Source organism: Triticum dicoccoides, chromosome 1A, assembly GCF_002162155.2.
Source record: "Triticum dicoccoides isolate Atlit2015 ecotype Zavitan chromosome 1A, WEW_v2.0, whole genome shotgun sequence".
Classification (NCBI taxonomy): Eukaryota; Viridiplantae; Streptophyta; class Magnoliopsida; order Poales; family Poaceae; genus Triticum; species Triticum dicoccoides.
In genome coordinates this window covers 545,147,820-545,158,460 of record NC_041380.1, presented here as the reverse complement: position 1 = coordinate 545,158,460, position 10,641 = coordinate 545,147,820, and the positions used below count along the sequence as shown (strand labels likewise).

At 45.9% G+C, this 10,641-nt stretch overlaps 1 pseudogene; it reads left to right on the top strand.

Annotated features, from left to right (window-relative positions):
- The first annotated feature begins 651 nt into the window (after nucleotides 1–651).
- LOC119354935 overlaps nucleotides 652–10,641 on the top strand; it is a 64,199-nt pseudogene continuing 54,209 nt past the window's right edge.

The window sequence follows — 10,641 nt, the reverse complement described above, 5'->3', positions numbered from 1 at the left end:
TCCCGTTCTCTACTAACGGGATTGAGACCGGCTTGGCAACAAGATGGACGAAATGAATGTGGCAGCACGCCTTCAAGAATTTGAAACAAGTTAACTTGCTGATTAATCCCTAATCGTCGGTTCACTGAGTAGCCGATAAACTGACAAATCAGCCAATTAACTTGCCAATTAGCCTATTAATCCTCTACTCGCTAGCCAACCGAGATGCTACCAATTAACGATTTCCTCAACAATGGTCGTCGCCCTGCCCCGTCACATAGCCACGGATCTATTGACTACCTGGTGACCTTTTTTTCTTCTCTTCCGTACTTATTAGGGTATGTTTATGTCGTTGCTCCAACAAACTTTATTTTTCCTGTGCTTGCACTTGAATTTGTTATATGGACTTGATGGTTGCTTTATTTATAAAGCAGGCCGAAAGCCTATTTTAAGAAAGCACGAGAGTGTCGAAACCACAACCAGAAGCATCCGAGGAAGTTAACCAAAAGCGGTGTCACGTCTTCTGGAAGAAAGTATCGGACTTCATCAGTTTGGATCAGAAAAGCTGACGAGAAGAACCTCTATAAAGGAGATGGGGCAAACAAGACCACCAAATGCCAGTGCCCAGCCAAATAGGCATCATGTCATGATACATGCCTTTTGAAAGAGGTAATGGCACTGCAGGTCCTACAACTTGTCCTGAATACGATGGTTTGGTCCTACAACTTACCAAAGGCGACTATTTGGTCCTACAACTTGTCTCAGATGTGCACATTTAGTCCTTGCCCAATCACGAGCAGCCAAGTGGAGCCAGCGGGACCGAGCCGGTCAGCACTGCATGTTTTGCAAATACCCCCTTACCATTTATCGATTTCAACCCACCTCGAGCGTGGCAACAAAAAGCACTCGGTGAAGGACTTGAGGTACATCACCAAGATCAAGGACGAGGAGGGCTACACTATGTTCGCCATGGTGAACAAGATGACCGGTGAAGCCATCAAGCATCCCTCGGGAAGAGCCACCCTGTCAGCAAAACTAAGCACCATGCAACCTGGATTAATTATAGTACTACAAAGTATAGTACAAACATAGTGCTTGTCATCTTGTGAGCTGTGACATTATTAGCCGGTCGATGCCATATGGGAGGGGATGACGATTCGGGCGGCACGGGCCAGCATTGGCGACACAAGCGAGGCGGCTCCCCCTGATCGCAGGTGGGCGGTGCACCTCATGTCCGACCTAACGACGCTGGTGCTGCTGCTTTTCCGACCATGGTTGACGCTGCTGGATGACCGTGGGGTGCGAGTCGACGCGGTGCGGGTACACAATAAGGAAGAGATACAGGAAGGTACACAAATTCGGTTCCCCTGTCACGTTGTTTTGGTTGGCAGGGTGCTGGGGATTGGGGCAGATGCGCGGCGTGATGCGAGAATCGAGGTCAATGAGGAGGAGGAGCGTCGGGAATGGCGGAGGATTAAAGCTACGGCGCAGTGCGATGTTGTCAGGACCTCGATTCCAAGTCACATCGATCTAGTCGGTAACACCTCATATCACTTTGCAGCCTCACGCACGGTATTCGCACGGGTCTTGCCTTACCATGGCCCGGGACCGTTTGCGCCTTTTGGCTCACGTATATGATAGTGTCGCTAGCATCCATATGACAGAGAACCCGGGCCGACATGGCTAGTCATGAACCCAAAGCGGCACTAACCTATGGGGACAGGCATACATGAATCACATCGAGCATGTCGGTCAACAGCGGGTGAATCCGGGCTATAGCACTGGGCTAACAGGACTCCGGGAACCCGGGCTGTAGCAGGCTAGGCAAGACTCCGGATGTCACCGCGTGACATTTCCCCGAAGGGACAGACACAGGAATGAAGTGAAATACATGCCGACTAGTCAAGTGTCCTAAGCAGTAGTGCTGGGCTAGCAGGACTCTGGTGAACCAGGCTGTAGCGGACTACTATGGCTCATGGAAGCACTAGACTACATTTCCCCATAAGAGAGGCTGCCAAGGATAAACAACTAGATTGTCGGATCCCACACATACCAAGCATTTCAATCATACACACAATATGCTCGATATGTGCAAATACAACATGGCATCACAACATAACTCTACGACTCAAAGTATTTATTCATTAGGCTTCGAGGAGCGAGATATTACAAACATGGGTCTCATGACCCAACAATCATAGCATACAAATCAAAGCACATGCGGAAGCTTAACATGTATGAGTACAGACATCTATAAATTTGAAAAGGCTAAGAAGCCTGACTATCTACCAGATCCTGCCGAGGGCACAAGATCGTAGCTGAGGTATCAAGCTAAACGTCGAAGTCCACACGGAACTACTAGCGAGACTGACGTCTCTCTGCAAAACATAAAATAGGCAAACGTGAGTACAAATGTACCCAGCAAGACTTACATCAGAACTATCTACATATGCATCGGTATCAATAAAGGGGGTGGTGGAGTTTAACTGTAGCAAGCCAGCTTTGACTCAGTGGCTAACCTGAACTATGACTGCAAGCAACTCTTTTGAGGTGGCGCACACGAGTCCACATATTCACCATTCAATACACCACTATGGATCTGCTCCCGTCTCCCTACGAGAAGGCCATCCATAGCACTCACACTTATCTTGCGAGTTTTAGAGTATCCACTTTCACTTGTCTATGAACTGTTATAGGCAACCCAGAAGTCCTTTACCACATACACGGTTATTCGAATAGATCATTTATAACCCTGCAGGGGTGTACTTCTTCACACACGCTCTTGTCACTTACCACCATGTACACGTCGTGTATCTCGGCAACCTTCAAGCGGAAGCCTGGCGAGGGAGTCAGCCACGACCTGACTAACCACACAAGTCTCTTGTCTAGGTTTATCGCCTATTCGGGTTCCATCCGCGAGGAGATCCGGCTGGAGTTTCTCTCACAGCCCCAAACGATGTGTGCAGGGTTCCCGAGACACCAAACGGGTGCCCGGTACACCGTGCCATGGTGTATCTACGCATCATAGCCCACCCCTAGGGTCAGCGCTACGCACGGCCACCAACACATATCCTACAAACACCAGAAACTAGTTGCAACTCCTGGACAGAGGACAAGGGTAGTTAATAAGTCGAGAGGGTCCATTGGTTTCTGGCCCAATGTGTGGTAGTAGATGTTCATGGATCACAAACACAGAACTCAGTTCCTAAGAACGGTTTCAATGAGACAACCCACCATGTACTCCTACATGGCCTTTCACCGCTACCTTTACCAAAACGTGTTCACACACTTAGCTCACACACAGTAGGACATGTTCATCACTGTTCCAATTCATCCCCGATGAATCAGACCTGACTCAACTCTAAGTAGTAGCAGGAATGACAAACAAGCATGAATGAGTAGGCACATCAGGGCTCAAACAACTCCTACTCATGCTAGTGGGTTTCATCTATTTACTGTGGCAATGACAGGTCATGCAGAGGATAAGGGGTTCAACTACCGCATCAAGTAACAAATGAATCGTTGTTGTCCTAATGCAGTAAAAGAGAGCAGGAGCGAGAGAGTGGGATTGTATCGGAATGAACAAGGGGGTTTTGCTTGCCTGGCACTTCTGAAGATAGTATAGCTCTTCATCGGTGTCATCGAACTCATCGTTGAAACCACGTCTATCGAGAGGGGACAAATACCGGCAACAGAGAAGGAAAACACAATCAATGCAATGCACAATATGATGCATGATCATGACATGTCAATATGTTGTGTTTTGAGCTAATGCAACTAGCAACATATTAAATGGAGTTGGTTTGAACCTTAGGTTCAAATTCAAACTCCATATGTGAGGGTTTAAATGCCATTTATATGATTTGGCCTAAACAGCAGCCATAAGTTGTTCCAACATGCACGAAACCAGTACAGATGGATAGATTGGATTTTTCTGATCATTTTTCATATATAATTTATTTGATTTGGAGCTACGGTTGATTTACTATGAATTTTAGAAGTTTTAACTATTTTCTGGAATTTCCTGTAAAAGAATAAATCCAGAAAAAGAGTTACTACGTCAGCACTAAGTCACTGTGACGTCAGCAGGTCAACGGGGCGGTCCAGGTCAAACCTGAACAGTGGGGTCCACTAGTCAGTGACTCGGTCAACTAACAGGGTTAATTAGCACTAACTAAAAGTTAATCTAGGCTAATTAGTCCCTGGACCCACACGCCAGTGGCTGTGGGTTTAAAATTAAATTAATTTAACACTTAGCTAATTAACAGGGACCAGGGCCCACTTGTCAGCGGCTAACCTAACTAACCCAAATAGGATTAGCCCTAACTAACTTAGTTAGCCGGGCGGGGCCCGCATGTCAGTAGCTAAGCTAAATTAGCTAGGTTTAGTTAATCCTAATCTAGGTTAGTTAGCAGGGCAGCCCCACCTGTCATTGAGCCAGGGGAGATCAAACCCCTTGGTCAACTGGGGCTAACGTGCCGGCGGCAGCAGACGCGGGCGGAGGGCGCAGGATTGCTCCTCCGACGCCCAATCGAGCAGCGGAGGGCACACATGAGGAGCTGGGGCTTGCCCGCATCCAGGGCGGCATGCGACAGCAGTGGGGACGGCCGAAGCTCGCCGGAAATGAGCTCGGGGCGGCGCCGGCGTTCGGGTGTTTGTGGCTACGGGGCTGCAGTGGCCGTGGTAGCGCGTTCATGGCACCTACAGCAGCTACGCGAGGCGGCGAGCATGTTGGACACGATGCCCGGGCCATTTGGTTGCCGGGGCCACGTCAGCGGCGGGCGCAAGCGGCGGCGGGTGCGGTCAAGCGTGGTGCAGTCGCTACGACATGCGAGAAAGAGAACGGAGAGGGGGGGAATGGCCTGCAGCTCACCACGGTCACGACGAGCGGGTCGGCGAGGTCGGGGAGGAGCTGATGAAGACGGGAGGTCGCTGGTGATCTCGGCGGCGAACGATGAAGATGAGGTCGGGGGCGGCATTTTGGGGCGTCCGGCGTCGAGCGAGTCTACGAGGAGGACGAGGGCGTCGAGGCGGAGGTCATGGACACGTTGGTGAGGCGCGGTAGGGCCGGTGGCTGCGGCGTTACGACGGCGCGACTGCGGCTGTGCTCGGGCTCGAGAGAGAAAGGGAGCAAAGGAGGGGGAAGAGGTCGGGAGAGAGTGAGAGAGTTCCAGGGGGTGGCGTGGCGCGTGTAGAGAAGGCCAGGACAAGCAGGGAGGTAGGAGGTGGTGAGGCGCGTGCGTGCGCACCGCGGGCACATGCCCTCCTGCCCACTGGCAGGAGGTGGAAGACGACAGGGAGGTGGATGTGGGCTGGGCTGGCTTTGCCCGGCTGGGCTGCTACAGTGGTGGGCCGGTTGGCCCGCTAGGTAAGTTCTCCCTCTTTCTCTTTTAATTTTGTTTTCTATTATTCTGTAGTCTTTAGGGCTTTATTAAAAATACTTATGCACTTCCAAAAATCATGAAACTACTCATGATCACTATTGGGAATATATCCTACAGTAAACATTGTAGTTTATGATTATTTGAGCATTTAAAATATTTAATAGCATTTAAATGCCCAAATGCAAATAGAGTATGATTTAATCCAGAGCCCAAATATGTCATGCAAAAATGTGCATCACCTCTGGTTACTGTTTCTAGGTTTTTCCAAGAATAATGAACATTTTTTTAAAGCCATTTGGATTTACTAGAAATATTTTGGTTGAACCTAGTGAATTCCTTTAATGCTAGGGTTTAGGCAATCCCCATTTCAAGTTTCTTTCAAAGTTTAAACATGATGCACACATGAAGTTACCCTAGTGCAATGCCAGAAGCTAGGGATGTGACAGATGTGGCTATCCCTTCCCCACTCGACGAGATCCATTCCCCTCCCGCACCACAAACTTGTGCTCCACCGCGAGAGATCCGTGGCGCCCTGGAAGCCTAGACTCGAGGCGGGGGTGAGGGAGATAGCCAACGGAAACGAAGAGAAGCTGGAGAAGTTGATGTAGTTCATCTCCTGGTTCATGGAGGAGAGGGATCTGAAGGAGGCGGTGGGGGCGGCATACAAGATGCTCACGGAGGCGGAGGATTGGCGCCTCACGCCGACGGCGAGCCGGTGGGCGCGCTCAGGATGTTGCTCTGGGTAATGGAGGAGGTGGAGTCCGACGACCCCAAGCAGGAGATGAAGTGGAAGGCGTTCCGCTCTCACCGTCGCAAGCCTGCTGGTCCGACGGAGTTCGTCGTCGGTGCCATGATGGGCCTCCCGGTGCCTGTCCCTACGATGCCTGCCCCAGCGGTGATGGAGGAGGCGATGGGGGATCTGATGGCCAGCACAGCAGAGCAGGGGATGAAACCTGGTGCGAGGAAGAAGAAGGTGAAGATGCCGCTGGTGCTAAGGCGATCCCCACGCTTCCTCCGTCGTTCAACACGCCTGCTCAGCCTCGCCCGCCCCCAGGGGCGGGAATAGGAGCCTCGCCGGCGGGTGATACTTCTCCATCGTGTCAACTTTTCCAAACACTTTTGCCCTTGTTTTGGACTCTAACTTGCATGATTTGAATGGAACTAACCCGGACTGACGCTGTTTTCAGCAGAATTGCCATGGTGTTATTTTTGTGAAGAAATAAAATTTCTCGGAATGACCTGAAAATCAACGGAGAATTATTTTGGAACATATAAAAAATACTGGAAGAAAGATCCACGTCAGGGGGGCCTCCACCTGTCCACGAGGGTGGGGGGCGCGCCCTACCCCCTGGGCGCGCCCCCTGCCTCGTGGGCCCCGTGACGCTCCACCGACCTCAACCTTGACTCCATATATTCACTTTTGGGGAGAAAAAAATCATAGAGAAGGATTCATCGCGTTTTACGATACGGAACCACCACCAAGCCCTAAACTCTCTCGGGAGGGCTGATCCGGAGTCCATTCGGGGCTCCGAAGAGGGGAATCCATCACCATCATCATCATCAACCTTCCTCCATCACCAATTTCATGATGCTCACCACCGTGCGTGAGTAATTCCATCATAGGCTTGCTGGACGGTGATGGGTTGGATGAGATTTATCATGTAATCGAGTTAGTTTTGTTAGGGTTTGATCCCTAGTATCCACTATGTTCTGAGATTGATGTTGCTATGACTTTGCTATGCTTAACGCTTGTCACTAGGGCCCGAGTGCCATGATTTCAGATCCGAACCTATTATGTTTTCATCAATATATGAGAGTTCTTGATCCTATCTTGCAAGTCTATAGTCACCTATTATGTGTTATGATCCGTTAACCCCAAAGTGACAATAATTGTGATACTTACCGGTGATGATCGTAGTTTGAGGAGTTCAAGTATTCACTATGTGTTAATGCTTTGTTTCGGTACTCTATTAAAAGGAGGCCTTAATATCCCTTAGTTTCCAATAGGACCCCGCTGCCACGGGAGGGTAGGACAAAAGATGTCATGCAAGTTCTTTTCCATAAGCACGTATGACTATATTCGGAATACATGCCTACATTACATTGATGAACTGGAGCTAGTTCTGTGTCACCCTAGGTTATGACTGGTACATGATGAACCGCATCCGGCGTAATTCTCCATCACTGATCCAATACCTACGAGCTTTCCATATATTGTTCTTCGCTTATTTACTTTTTCGTTGCTATTGTTATCATCACTATAAAACACCAAAAATATTACTTTTGCTATCGTTACTCTTTACCACCATTGCCACTATTATCATATTACTTTGCTACTAAACACTTTGCTGCAGATATTAAGTTTCCAGGTGTGGTTGAATTGACAACTCAGCTGCTAATACTTGAGAATATTCTTTGGCTCCCCTTGTGTTGAATCAGTAAATTTGGGTTGAATACTCTACCCTCGAAAACTGTTGCGATCCCCTGTACTTGTGGGTTATCAAGACTATTTTCTGGCGTCGTTGTCCGGGAGCATAGCTCTATTCTTTGAGTCACTTGGGATTTATATCTGCTTATCATTATGAAGAACTTGAAAGATCCAAGAACCAAGATTTATCCCTCAACTACGAGGGGAGGTAAGGAACTGCCATCTAGCTCTGCACTTGATTCACCTTCTGTTTTGAGTAAGCTTGCGACACCTAAACCTGCTTCTGCTATTAATTCTGAAATGTTGCATGTTATTGATGATGCCACTTCTGCTATGCATGATACTTATGATTAAACTACTTCTATGCTTGATACTACTGTGCCACTTGGTGAATTTCTTGATGAACAACTTGCTGGGGCTAGAGAGAATGAAATTATTGAAACCAATAATATTGATGAAAGTGATGATGAAGACTCTCCCCCTAGATATGAATTACCTGTTGTGCCGGAGGGCTATGTTATGGATGAAGAAACTGCTGGAGATTTTCTTGCTTGCAATGATAGGAGTGATCTTAAGAAATTATTAGCTAAGCTGAAACAAAAAAACTCTGAATGCTAGAATGAAATATGATCCTGCTTATGCTACTTCACCTGTCTTTGTTACTGATAAGGATTATGATTTCTCTATTGATCCTGAGATAATTACTTTAGTTGAATCTGATCCTTTCTATGGTTATGAATCTGAAACTGTTGTGGCACATCTTACTAAATTAAATGATATAGCCACCCTGTTCACTAATGATGAGAAAACTCGCTACTATTATATCCTTAAGATATTTCCGTTCTCATTAAAGGGTGATGCTAAGATATGGTTTAATTCTCTTGATCCTGGTTGTGTGCGTAGTCCCCAGGATATGATTTATTACTTCTCTGCTAAATATTTCCCTGCTCATAAGAAACAAGCTGCTTTACGGGAAATATATAATTTTGTCCAAATTGAAGAAGAGAGTCTCCCACAAGCTTGGGGGAGGCTTCTCCAATTACTTAATGCTTTGTCTGATCATCCTCTTAAGAAAAATGAAATACTTGATATCTTTTATAATGGACTAACCGATGCTTCCAGAGACCACATGGATAGTTGTGCTGGTTGTGTTTTCAGGGAAAGAACACCAGATGAAGCTGAAATTCAATTGAATAATATGTTGACGAATGAAAATAATTGGACACTTCGTGATCCAATTCCTGAACCAACTCCGAAGAAAAGGGGTATTCTATTTCTCAGTCCTGAAGATATGCAAGAGGCAAAGAAATCTATGAAAGAAAAAGGTATTAAAGCTGAAGATGTTAAGAATTACCGCCTATTGAAGAAATACATGGTCTTAATTTACTGCCTGTTGAAGAAGTACATGGTCTTGATAACCCGACACAGGTAGTAAAGGTAAATTCTCTCTATAAATATGGTAAAGCTGAAATTCCTCCTACTAAGTTTGCTAGCCAATGTTTGGATGAGTTTGATAACTTTATGGTTAAACAAGAAAACTTCAATGCTTATTTCGGTAGAGAATTAAAACGCAATGCTGATATGCTTGAACACTTGGGTGATTATATGGCCAATGTTAAAGGTGAACTTAAACTTATTAGTAAACATGCTTCTATGGTTACCACTCAAGTAGAACAAGTACTTAAAGCTCAGAATGATTTGCTCAATGAATTAAATAGTAAGAAAAATGATAATGATGTTAGAGTTATGACTAGAGGTAGTAAAATGACTCAGGAACCTTTGTATCCTGAGGGACATCCTAAGAGAATTGAGCAAGATTCTCAGAGAACTAATATTGATGCACCTAGTCCTTCTAAAAGGAAGAAAAAGAAAATTGATAGGACTTTGCATGCTTCTAGTGAACCTGTTGATGACACACCTGAGAATCCCAATGATATTTCTAATTCTGATGCTGAAACCCAATCTGGTAATGAACATGAACCTAGTAATGATGTTAATGATGATGTTCATGTTGATGCTCCACCTAGCAATAATAATGATGTAGAAATTGAACCTGTTGTTGATCTTGATAACCCACAATCAAAGAATCAACGTTATGATAGGAGAGACTTTGTTGCTAGGAAGCACGGTAAAGAAAGAGAACCATGAGTTCAGAAAACCATGCCTTTTCCTCCTAAACCATCCAAGAAAAAGGATGATGACGATTTTGAGCGCTTTGCTGAAATGATTAGACATATCTTCTTGCGTATGCGTTTGACTGATATGCTTAAAATGAATCCTTATGCTAACTACATGAAAGAAATTGTGACAAATAAAAGAAACATTCCGGAAGCTGAAATTTCCACCATGCTTGCTAATTATACTTTTAAGGGTGGAATACCTAAGAAACTAGGAGATCCAGGAGTACCAACTATACCATGCTCCATTAAAAGAAACTATGTTAAAACTGCTTTATGTGATCTTGGAGGCGGTGTTAGTGTTATGCCTCTCTCTTTATATCGTAGACTTGATTTGAATAAGTTGACACCTACTGAAATATCTTTGCAAATGGCTGATAAATCAACTGCTATACCTGTCGGTATTTGTGAGGATGTGCCTGTTGTGGTTGCAAACGTTACTATTTTAACGGACTTTGTTATTCTTGATATTCCCGAGGACGATAGTATGTCTATTATTCTTGGAAGACCCTTTTTGAATACTGCAGGGGCTATTATTGATTGCACCAAAGGCAATGTCACTTTTCATGTTAATAGTAATGAGAATACGGTACACTTTCCGAGGAAACAACCTCAAGTCCACAATATCAACTCTATTGGAAAAATTCCATTGATTATTTTTGGAGGTTTTGAA